At 43.6% G+C, this 12,167-nt stretch overlaps 1 long non-coding RNA gene across 1 annotated transcript; it reads right to left on the bottom strand.

The window, feature by feature from the left end:
• Nucleotides 1–828: 828 nt before the first annotated feature.
• Nucleotides 829–9,544, bottom strand: LOC121828834 (uncharacterized). Its single transcript, XR_013050756.1, has 5 exons — nucleotides 8,635–9,544; nucleotides 6,947–7,145; nucleotides 5,097–5,133; nucleotides 3,503–3,591; nucleotides 829–1,464 (listed from the first exon to the last, which is right to left on the bottom strand). It is a non-coding gene; the product is annotated as an uncharacterized LOC121828834 (long non-coding RNA).
• Between the last annotated feature and the right edge of the window lie 2,623 nt (nucleotides 9,545–12,167).

Raw genomic sequence — 12,167 nt, 5'->3', positions numbered from 1 at the left:
TCCTGGACAACCAGGTCCATTAGAAATTGTACCACTGTCCTCCTGGACAACCAGGTCCCCTGGAAATTGTGTGCTTCTGTCCTCCTGGACAACCAGGTCCCCTGGAAATTGTCCCACTGTCCTCCTGGACAACCAGGTCCCCTGGAAATTGTCCTGCTAGCCTCCTTAACCAGGTCCACTGTTTGTTGTGCAAAGGAGACAAGACCAGAGGTAGTTCCAAGAGTCATTTGTGACTTCCTGTATGAAGTAGCACATTTCTTGCTTCTCTCCCAGGAATGCTCCAGACCACATCCTTCTTCCAGTAGAAACACAGTCAAGCTCTTTTCCTCATAGAAATGTTCTATCTTAGAGTAGGCATGATATTCTGACTGTCTCTGCAGCAATTTGACCTGCAATGTCAAAGTTTCTGATTGTTGTTTTGACCTATATTCAGAAATTTGGAATCCACACTGTTACACAGACAACAAAATGGGCAAAGGGTTTGGAGGACGTATTAATACAGACAACATCCATACACTGTGAAAATCACTAGTAAGGCTGTTGCTGAGGGGGAATTTCAATTGGAAATTTCTGGGAGTTGACACCAGTTTGCCACTGTGTGAAGTCGTGGTTCTTGCAGGGTTAATTCCAGAGGTGACTGCCTATGGTCTCACAGCAGCTGTTGCTTGTCACCTCCAGTGGAAAGAATTTATAGTTCAGTTTTACATGCAGGCATACTGTTAGTATCACTCCTCAGAATCCTCTTATTAATAAAGTTAGCCAAATTAGCCAGTGGAGAGTCATATTTGAAAATCCAATGACATTTAACATTTGTAATAAAGGCTCAGAAATATTGTTGTGGAGCATGTGGTATAGAGAACTGTGGTCAAATTAATAATTGAAGTGCAGAACCTGGCAGAGGTGAAGATTGATAATGACTTCTTGCCTCTAATATTTGGAGGAGTTTTAAAGGTAAATAAAATGAGATAACAAGACACATCAAATTTTGTTTATTTCTTTGATCACTACTTCCCACATGAGAGCACAGGTCCCTTGTTTGTCTACATATCTTGAATAATTCACTGCTCATAGACTTTCCAGTCTAATGCATTATAAAACAAACTCAGTCTGAGTTCAATCATATTAGACTGCAAGCTGAATTTTTCATGGAGGATTATTTAAAACAAAATGTATCTTGGGCCCAACAGCCTACAAAACCAAGTAATCATGAGAGTTCAGTGAGAAAGTGTCAACAGTGGAGAATTCTCCAGCTCAGAAAACTAATGTTTGATGCACATTAACCATAACAATATTAACAGCACTCTGCTTGGCACTGACTGGGAGCTGGGCTAGCTTCGGTCTTGTACCTTAACTAGTTGGGAAAGCACTGGGAGAGGCGTTCCTGGGTTGAACTTGACTTGCCTCTTCATTTTGAAAGCTTTATTCAGTTGGATTTTTCTGCCTCTCCCGTCTTAACTCTTGCTCCTGTAGGAAAATGAAAACACTCAGACATTGGCATTGATACTGCAGAGGCTTTTCTGGGAGTAGTGTCTTTCAGTGTCCTATCTTCTAAATGACACTGTCGACCCTCTGGCATAAAAGTTACTCTTTGTTTGGAAAGACACCAACAATGATTGACAAACTACAAGTCATTTTAAACCTCATTTTAAACTTTGAGCCATATCTTTATGTTAGAACTTGACTTGGTCAGTAGCAAATAATGAAACAAGGATTTTCACTGGGCTGTACACATGGTAGAAAGAATGGAGCAATTATCAGTCTTTCTCTTGAGTTGTAGAGAATACTGTAACTTTGGCTGGGTGGTTGTAGCATGAGCTTTTAATTCCAGCACTCAAGTGGCAGAGGTAGGAGGATCTCTGAGTTCAAGGGCAGCCTGGTCTACACAGTAAGTTCCAGGACAGTCAGGGCTACACAAAGAAATGAAACCCTACCCTCCAAAAAATGAGAGAGAGAGAGAGAGAGAGAGAGAGAGACAGAGACAGAGAGACAGAGAGAGACAGAGAAAGACAGACAGAGAGAGAGAGAGAGAGAGAGAGAGAGAGAGAGAGAGAGAGACTGTAAATATCTCTATTAGTATTTTACCATTAGATTGTTTTATCTGCTAGCTGACCCTGACTTTTGGGTCACTGAGAAGCTCATATTAATTTTTTAGACTCTCCCTTTTCCACTAAAATGCTTATAATTTTGCTAGTAAAAATGGAAAAAAGAAAAATATTCCAGTAGGAAGGAATGAAGAGAGAGAAGAAAGGGCGGGAAGGAAGATGGGCTCCTAGATGGATGTTATGGGATAAATCTCCTTTTCAGTTTTTAATGAACAAGCTGCTGCTGACTTTTGAATAGAGAGTTCATCTCAAAGGTGACATGAGAAGATTTTAAATTTAATCAATATCTCTAGGACTCAAGAGTCAGAGCAACAATTGCTACATTCTTCATACCATGTCCATTGAGAACTATTACACTTAATTATACACTAACTATTTAAGAAGACATCTACGGGACCCCCCTAGCAATTTTCTAATCAAATGGTGTGGAGTCAATTAAATGAGGTTTCTCTCTTATCACCATACATGCTATTAAGAACTGGCATAGCAAAAACAAAGCAGACAATGAAGACAGCATGCCTTAGTCTACTTTCTGTTGCTATAACAGAATACTTGAGGCTGGGCAATTTATTAAGTAAAAGGATTTATTTAGGCTCATGACTCTAGAAGCAAAAAAATACAAGCATGGGTGGCTACATGCAACAACAACAAAAAAAAAGCCTCACGCTGCCCTGTAACATGGTGGAGGACTTCACATAATGGGAGTGCACAGGAGCTTAGCAGTGACTGCACCTGAGAGGGGGAGACAAGAGTGGTCCAGATGATTTCTAACTAATCATCACGGGAACTGATCGTCTCGGGAGAAGGACCCATGTCTCCCGACATGCCCCCTCCCCAGTGCTACTGCCTTGGGAATCCAGCCTCAGTGTGTGTGGCAAGAACATCCAGACCACAGCACAGAGACCCTGAGTCTGAATTTGCAGCACAGACTAAGAACAAAGCTGAAGTGTCTACATCCTACTACAGAGACACTTGCTCCTTGCACGGTCTACAGCCTACAATCAAGGAACGTGTTTCGCAAATCATTTCATAACATTTTTTTCCATATTTAGTAGGAATGGTTTCCATTGGCTGAGTCCATGGCTGCCTATCTCTGTGGAATTTCTAGATCAAGGAACAGCCAGTGAGGTGTTGAAACAACATGGCATCATAGCCAAAAGAACCTAAAAGCTTCCCTCTTCACATCCCCATATCCCCATCTCTTCTACTTCTGTCCCTCCTCTTCAAACTGAAGGGCTCATGGCAGCCTTTATCCCTCCCACAGGGTTGAACTCTCTCCCTCACAGTAAATCCTGGAATCCACTCCTTACAGCCTCTCTGGTTTTTCCAGAGTTGATTTTGAGGGGAGGGTAAGACTCAGCAGCCCTGCTGGGTGGCCAAGCTTCAGAGCTATGACTTACTTTTGGAGAGGAGGAGGGAGGTACAAGCTTTCCCAGTAGGAGGAAAGGTTTAGGTCCTGGGTCTATGGAGAGATCCAAAGCAGCAGACACTCGGGGTAAAGAGAGGAAAACAGTTGGTGAGACGTATGCCATGTGTATCCAGAAGCCAGAGATGGAATAAAAAAGGCCTCTGTCTAGCACTTGACATCATGTCATGGCCTTGGCCACTCAGGGGGCCTGTGGCCAAGATGACATACAGGGGTCTGAGACCCTTGACACCATCAAACTGACCAGTGCTAGGTGCCTGCAGCCTCTGGTGAACCTAGAAAGTCAGGAGCTGTGAAGTTCAATTTTAGTTAAATTGAGCATTTAAGCAATGCTCCCCTCCCACACTATCATTCATGATGCCAGGATCAACCCTGAGGTGTAAATGTCTTCACTATTCCTGCTGCACAGAGAAAGAACTCCCACTCAGAATAGTGACAAGACAAGCTCATGTCATACGGCTAACAGCTTAGCTCCTTGTGGAGCACTGGCCAACTCCCCTGGACATGGTCCTTTGGGACCTTAGGAAGTCCACAATGGCTCAGAGGCCAAGGCTGTGGCAGCTGACTTGTCCTTGCAGACCTTGATGCAAGGCTGTCATGTGTGAGGACAAGTACAGAGGTGACATGGTTTCACTGACCACCTGGAAAGCTGGGGAACCTGGAAGAGAGAGGTCATTGATGGAAGAATAGAAGTCACTGAGGTGGTGCTGGGGAGATGGCTCACTGGGTAAAGTATGTGCTACAGAAGCGTGAAGACCTGAGTGTGGATTTGCAGCACCCATGTCAAGGGCCAGATGTGGCTACATATGCAGGTGTGGTTGCAATCCTAATGCTGAGAAAGGAGAGATAGGAGGATCCCATGCCTCACTGGCCACTAGCTGCACACACATGCATACAACACACACACACACACACACACACACACACACACACACACACACACACATACACACACATACACACACATACACACACACACACACACACACACACACACACACACACACACACTGGATAGATAAATAATATTATAAAAAAAAAAAAGGATAGCACGGAGGATGTGGTGGTTTAAAAGAAAATGGCCCCCAAAGGGAGTGGCACTAAAGGGAGGTGTGGTCTTGTTGGAGGAAGTGTGTCACTGTGGAGGCAGACATTAAGGTCTCATCTATGTTCAAGCCATGCACAGTGAGACAGTTCATTTCCTGTTGCCTGAGAGATGTAGGGCTCTCAGCTACTTCTCCAGCACCATGTCTGCCTCCATGCCACCATGTCCCATGATGATAATGGACTAAACCTCTGAAAATGTAAGCTACCCCATTAAATGCTTTCCTTTGTAAGAGTTACCGTGGTCATGGTGTTTCTTCACAGCACTAGAAACCCCAACTAAGACAGAGAGAATTCCTAGGGTTTTGTTTGTTTGTTTGTTTGAGGAAGAAATAGACATTTAAGAAAAAAATCATCATATATATACATATATATTTATCCTATGTTTAGCAGTTTAATGGATTAATTGTCATTTTATTTAAGTATAAAATTATTGTTGTTTTTATCTAAGTTGTTTTACTTACCAATAAAGACTGGAGAGTCAGATGTTGGAGTGAAAACCTGCAAGATCAGAGAAGCCAGGAAGCAACCAGTTGACCTTCCTTTTCAGCCAAAGACTCAGCAAAAGAGCATCTCTCTACCTGTCCCAAATCAAAGAGGCCCACCAATCTCTAAGTCCCTCCCTACTCCTTCCTGTGCATCTCTCCATCAGTCCTCCTGCCTCCTCCATCCTCTCTATGGCTAATTCTTATCAACTAGTTGCTGGCTCCGCCCCCTGATCCAAGGTTAATTTCATTAACACAGTCTCAGCGTTTCATAGTGTGATCAAATATCCCACAACAAATTATCACTTTAAGTTCAAAAGTATTCTCTGAGCATCAAATCAAAGAAGCACTAGGGGTTGTTTATTCATATATATTTTCTTTAACTGAGAATTGAACCCAGTGCCTCATGCCTGCTAGGTAAGAGCTCTGCCACCAAGGTACATCCCTAACCCTTTTTATAGATTTATAAATTAAGTGGTTGTTTCTTGTTTTGTTTTTTTGCTTAAGTCAGGATATTACTATAAAGCACATGTTAACTTCAAACCTATGATACTCTCACCTCAACCCACTGAGTTCTGGGATTATAGGTTTATACCACCATGCCCAAGCTAGCTACAAATTAACTTTTTTCCTGAGTAAAAATTAAGCATACAAAATAAGGGTTTCATCATGATGTGTTTTTTTTTCTTTTTTAATTACAAACTGTTTGGTCTATGGCTCAGGCTTATTGCTAGCTAGTTCTTACATCTTAAATTAACCCATTTCTAATCATCTATATTTTGCCACGTGGCCATGGTATTATCGGTCTGCTGGCATCTTGATCCTTCAGCAGCTGGATGGCATCTGCTCTGACTCCAAGCATTTCCATGTATCTCTGCTTGGATTTCCTGCCTGGCTCTTATCCTGCCTTGCCATAGGCCAGAGCAGCTTTATTTGTTAACCAATAGGAGCAACACATATTCACAGCATACAGAAAGACCATCCCATAGCATTTTCCCTTTTCTGTCTAATCAAAAAGGAAGGTTTTTATTTTTTTTTTATTTTTTTTTTTTTTTGGTTTTTTGAGACAGGGTTTCTCTGTGTAGCTTTGCGCCTTTCCTGGAGCTCACTTGGTAGCCCAGGCTGGCCTCGAACTCACAGAGATCCGCCTGGCTCTGCCTCCCGAGTGCTGGGATTAAAGGCGTGCGCCACCACCGCCCGGCCTGGAAGGTTTTTATTTTAATATGGCAAAATTATATATAACAAAATAGTTATCAAGTGAGAATTATAGTTATAATGTCTACTTGTATTTGGCAAAGTTAAAGAAAATATTTTATCATCTATCCTATTTTTGTGTTTAAAGTTTTATATTTAATTTATTTTTATCATAACTAAGTAAAACTATAATTACAACTATCTAATCTTTAATTGCATCAAAGACCCCAGAAGGATACAATATTATCTGAGTAAACAGAGAGTGCATTGTAAGCAACTTCTAAAATTCTAGAAATGACAAGAGATATCTGGTTGTTTGGACAGTCATCCAAGAGCTGGGTAAACAAAGGTGGTATATCCCTATGTATATGTGATATGGCATGGCTAAATTGAAAAATATATACATTATTCTTAGAGAAGCAAAACTAACCCACCCTTCCCCCAGGGGCAATCAGGCCAGTGGTTGCCTGAGCAGGGAATAAAGACCAACTGCAAAGCCAAGCTGGCAGCTCTGGGGGGAGGTAGAAATGCTCTGGGCCATGCATGGGGGATGAGTTACAATGGATTTACCTATTTATCAAGAACAATCAAATTAGATAGCTAATTTGGGTACATTTGTTGTGTGTAAATTATACCTCAAAGCCGTTCTTTAAAAGGTGCAGCAGACAAAATCCAACTGCTTTAGGATTCCATCTCATATTGGGCACTGAAGCAAAGTAGCCGGGTTACTTGTTCCAGGTGACATAGGGGGTAAATGACAGATGCTGACATGAGCGGTTGGTTCTCTTTAACATCCACCTTCTCGGCTCCCCAGGGCAAAGGCTCCATCGCCTCCTAGGGCCAGGACAGAAAAGGGAGGTGTACGTGAGTGTACCAGCCCTGCTGCTGCGGGGTCTAAGAACAATGGACCCCACTTTCCTCCCAGGTGAAGTGACCCTGAGGATCAAAGGATAAGAAATGCTAAGAGACCTAACACTTCCCCATCACTCTGAGGAGAGGCTGATGCTGTTGCTATGGTTATCACCATGACTATGGGCTCGGCTATTGTTGCTCTGCTGCTGCTGCTACCGTTTGAGAATTATTTACAGTAAATGCCAGCCCCTTAAAACCACACACCAGCAGAACATTGTTGCAGGAATATCTTTTTACACTGTGTGAAGATGTGCCACTGTGATTGGTTTAATAAAGAACTGATTGGCCAATGTCTAGGTAGGAGAGACTAGGCGGGACTTCTAGGCAGAGAGAGGAACTCGGGATGAATCTAGGTGTGCCAGAGACACCAGCAAGATCCTGAAGAAGTCGGACATACGGTACAGAGGAGAGGTAACTGAGCCACGTGGCAGATGTAAATTTTTTTTTTTTTTTTTTTTTTTTTTTTTTTTTTTTTTTTTTTTTTGGTTTTTCGAGACAGGGTTTCTTTGTGTAGCTTTGCGCCTTTCCTGGAACTCACTTGGTAGACCAGGCTGGCCTCGAACTCACAGAGATCCGCCTGCCTCTGCCTCCCGAGTGCTGGGATTAAAGGCGTGCGCCACCACCGCCCGGCTTGGCAGATGTAAATTAATAGAAGCAGGTCAATTGAAGTTATAAGAGCTAGTTGGGGGAAAGCCTAAGCTGAGGCCAAGCTTTCATAATTAATAATAAGTTCCCATGTCGTTTTTTCTGAGCTGGCGGCCCAAAGCAAAGTCTGACTACAGAACATAGTAGCACCCACCGAGTATGATGTCACACTACAACCAGGAACGACAAGCTAGACAAGGCACCTGTGCACTTACAGCCTCTGCTCTAGGAGCAGAGGTAGGCAGCTGAGGGCTGCCGCTCTGCCCTGGCCACTCCCACTCACCCAGGCAGACAGGCTCCCCTGCTCTGGCTGCAGCACTCTGAAGAGGGGCCCACTTCTTAGCACCAACCCCGCTGAGGGAATTCCAGCCATCCTCCAGTCTGCTTTCTGCTTCCTGTCCCTAGGTCCTCAATGTACTGCTCAGAGCCTTCCGAAAGGAGGCCCAGGCAGCCATCCCTCTCTCCCAATGTCGACTGTCTTGTGGGAAGCTGACCAACCATGAGAAGAGCTGCAGACTCTCGTTCCCACACCTACCCACCTGGGCTCAGAGAGGAGGAAGTAGCCGTCAGCCACCCAACCCAGAGGTCGGGGAGCCCACGACAGGCTGCAGTTGTATGTGTGTTCTGTTGAGGGTTGGGGCAACCTCTCCAATCAGCACCCTGGGTAGGGAAGACAGGAGGACTGGGCCACCAAACCCTGTCCTGCCTCTCTCACACTAACTACAGGGGGCAGCATGCCACGGGTGTTCGCCAAACTCCCACTGACCGACTGAACACAAGCAGAGAGGACCGTGCAGCCTACGAGACCACCGGCTTAGATAGGGAGGCTCCAGTCAGGCAACGTCGTGCAGAAAGTCCCAGTTGCGTGTCACTGACAGCAGGACAGAGTTGCTGTGGACGTCTAAAGGTCTCTGGGGGCTGTTATGTCATCATACCACCTTGCAGGCCAGCCCTTCCTCCTTATCTACTGACAGGAAAGGCTTCCTCTTCCTCCTGGTGGGGTGGTGAGAGGCAGCAGCTGCAGCGATTCTCATCACTTTCCTCTCTGGCCTGCACCCAGCCACACAGGTGCAGGGGAGCGGCAGCTTCTCACCTGCTGACTCACCCCTGTTCACTTGGGAACCCTAAGGTCATCTGGCCATTTCCCAAGCAGTGGCTTCCTCGGCTCCTTTACCCGTAGGCGCCATCACTTACCTTGGCACAAGACCAGATCCACTCTCCCTGAAAATGATTCTTTTGTTACTTTTCAATCCATATGCTTGCATTATTATCCTGAACCTCTCTTTAGTGAAAGCCCCCAATGAAGACAAGTTTCCTAAGAAATAGTAAAAATAAGTCATATAACCACGGGAATGGGCTTAGCTTAGTGGTTACCTTGCAGGCAAAAGACTCTGGGTTCAATCACCAGCACTGAAATTTTGATCAAAGATAGGACCATGGTCTAGAAATTCTTGGTAAAATGCCTAGCTGGAGCTGGGGAGACAGTTTAGCCTGTAGGTGCTGGTCACTAAATCTGCTGACATTTCCTCCTCCCATGTTGCCCAGGACTCACATGGTAGAAGGAAAGAACAGTCCTTCAAATTGTCTTCTGACCTCTACATGTGTACCAAGCCATGTGTGCAAGTGTACACATTATATATTATATATACACAACACAAAATAAATAAAATGCAATTTAAAAATATATCTGAGCGATTTGCCTTCATGTATACATGGGCACTATATTTATGCCTGGTGCCTGCACATAGCAGAAGAAGGTGTCAGATCACTCATAAAATGAAAATAGTTCTCTTCTTAAAAAAAAAAAACCATAAAATCAGCGTTCACACTGCATTTATCAGGCTTACTACTTACTCAGAAATAATTAAAATCACTGAACTGCAAAATGAAAACCAAATTAAAACTTAAGAGAAAGGTAAGTGCAAGCCCTGGCCATCCTACCATTGTGTGCATACAGAAATTTGCCCAGCCACCCCCCTGGTATACCATGTGCAGAATCTCTTTAGAGGGCTCTCTGTTGAACCACAAGAGCAGGGCTGCTCAGCTTAATATGTTGCTAGAGCTTTGTGAGACATTGTTCTAACTGTGTTCTAACTGTGGTTTATGCAAACCAAATTCAAATAAAAACCAACACTTCACACACATGCAAATCAGGGCGGAAAAGGGACTTCTGAAAGGACCCAAAATACCATCCTGTGAAAGGAGAAGATGAGGAATTGATGGCGGCGGAATCTTTTCACTCTATGCTCCAGTTTCCAAATCCCAACCGTCTTAAATCACTTCTAAAATAAAGGAATAGGGCCAATGAGGTGACTCAGCAGGTGCCTGCTGCCAAGCCTGGAGGTCCAAGTTCAATCCACAGGACCCACACGGTAAAAGGAGATAAGCAATTCCTGCAAGTTGTTCTCTGACCTGCACATGCTCAGTGTGACATGCACATGTACACCACACTCCCCACCCCACCCCCACAGACAAAAATGAATAGATGCAATAAAACAATTTAATTTATATTTAAAGTTGGGGACAGGTGAACGCATTTAAGAGAAATCAATTTGGTAACGAAATGGAAGCAGGCACTTCGTTACATGTTTTGCTTCCATGAATTTGTGTTAACGGAAGAGGCAGTCATGGTACAAGCAAAACACACAGTTATTGCAAAATCAAAGAAAACCCACTTCTCAATACCCCTAGACGTCCTAGGCCAGTGTCACAACAGTTATGTGGTTATTGTGTGTCACAAATTAAAGTGACACAGCAAGACAAGAAAGACAGAAAAAACAAAACAAAAACAAAAACAAAAAACCTACCTATTAACTAATAGCAGCCGCCAGAACAGCAGACTGGCTCATTGGCTCTGGCACAGGAAAAGATGCTCAAAAGTTGCTTTGGGGCAGTGACCAGAGCCAGTAGGATGCCTCTGTGAAAAACCAAGTAAAGCAAAAGAAGCTTGGAAAGATGTGGGATGGCTGGAACTCTCAGCCCCTGCCAGTGGGAATTCAGAACAGCAAGGCCACTAAAGAGCACGGATGTACAAAGACCTCTGACCTAACAATTCATTCCTAATCAAGAAAAATGAAAATGTAAGTCTGCACAACGACCATTCACAGCAGCCAGCTTGACCTGAAATTGCCACCGGAAATTGAATGCATATTCAAATCGTGGTATATATGTATAACTGTTCAACAATAGAAAGACATGAAAACACTAACAAATCTAGGAAATTATAGTGAGCAAAAGAAGTCAGACACCAAAGACAATACAGCATATAATTCCATTTAATGAAGTTTTAGAAAGACCTAATTAAATTGTGGTGACAACTTTCTGTCTTTTTTTTTTTTTTTTTTCAAAACTGGGTTTCTCCGTGTAGCCCTGGCTGCCCTGGAACCACTCGGAAGACCAGGCTGGCCACTTACTCAGAGATCTGCCAACTCTGCCTCCAGAGTGGTGGGATTAAAGATGCATGCCTGCCTACAGAGTGAGTTCCAGGACAGCTAAGGCTACAAAGAGAAACCTTGTTTCTAAATAAATAAATAATTAAACTGTGGTGACGAAACTGGATCGTGTCTGCATGGGGATGGATTTGAGGTGACTCTATTGGAGCATTAGGTTTCACAAGTTGGGTGTTTGTTGAAACTGATTAAGCTGTATATAAACTCAAATGGATATTTTGTTACATGTGAATTATACCTCAACAAAATAATGAGGCATTTATTGTTGTTGTGGTTTGGTTTGCTTTGGTTTGGATTCCGTTCTTTAAAACAGGTTTTAGTTCTCACCTCAAGTCCAGTTTGAACTCACGATATAGCCATGCTGGCCTCGCACTCACACTGATGAGACCGGGTCAGCATCGCCAATGCTAGACTTACAGGTCCGAGACACCAAGCCTAGCTTAAAATTGATTTTAAAAGAAAATATTACAGCTAAGTGTGACATTCATTAGAGCCTTCCCAAGTATATGCATAAATACTTATACACGTAAAAGGGAGGGGGTAACTGGGGTATCATGTTATGGTTTTCTTTGGGGTTCAAGAGAGCTTTGGGTGTGAAGGAAGTATAAAAGGGGGTTGGTTCTTTCTCTACGGATTCTAAGTTTTTGCATTTTAGATACAAGAAGGTGAGGAAGAAGCTGGACCTTCAGTGATAAGGAAGAGTGCCAGGGGAGATGGCATTCAAGTCCGCGGTTTTTAATTCTAGAAGTCGGGGGAACCCACCTCCCATGGGAGCTGGAAAGGAGGCTCTTTGCTCCCTGCTGCTCCTTCTCACAGCACAGACGACGTGTCCAAAGACAAGGTTAGAAAC

Source organism: Peromyscus maniculatus, chromosome 4 (assembly GCF_049852395.1).
Source record: "Peromyscus maniculatus bairdii isolate BWxNUB_F1_BW_parent chromosome 4, HU_Pman_BW_mat_3.1, whole genome shotgun sequence".
Lineage (NCBI taxonomy): Eukaryota > Metazoa > Chordata > Mammalia > Rodentia > Cricetidae > Peromyscus > Peromyscus maniculatus.
The sequence above is the reverse complement of the archived record's forward strand: the minus strand, read 5'-3'. Positions and strand labels throughout refer to the sequence as shown.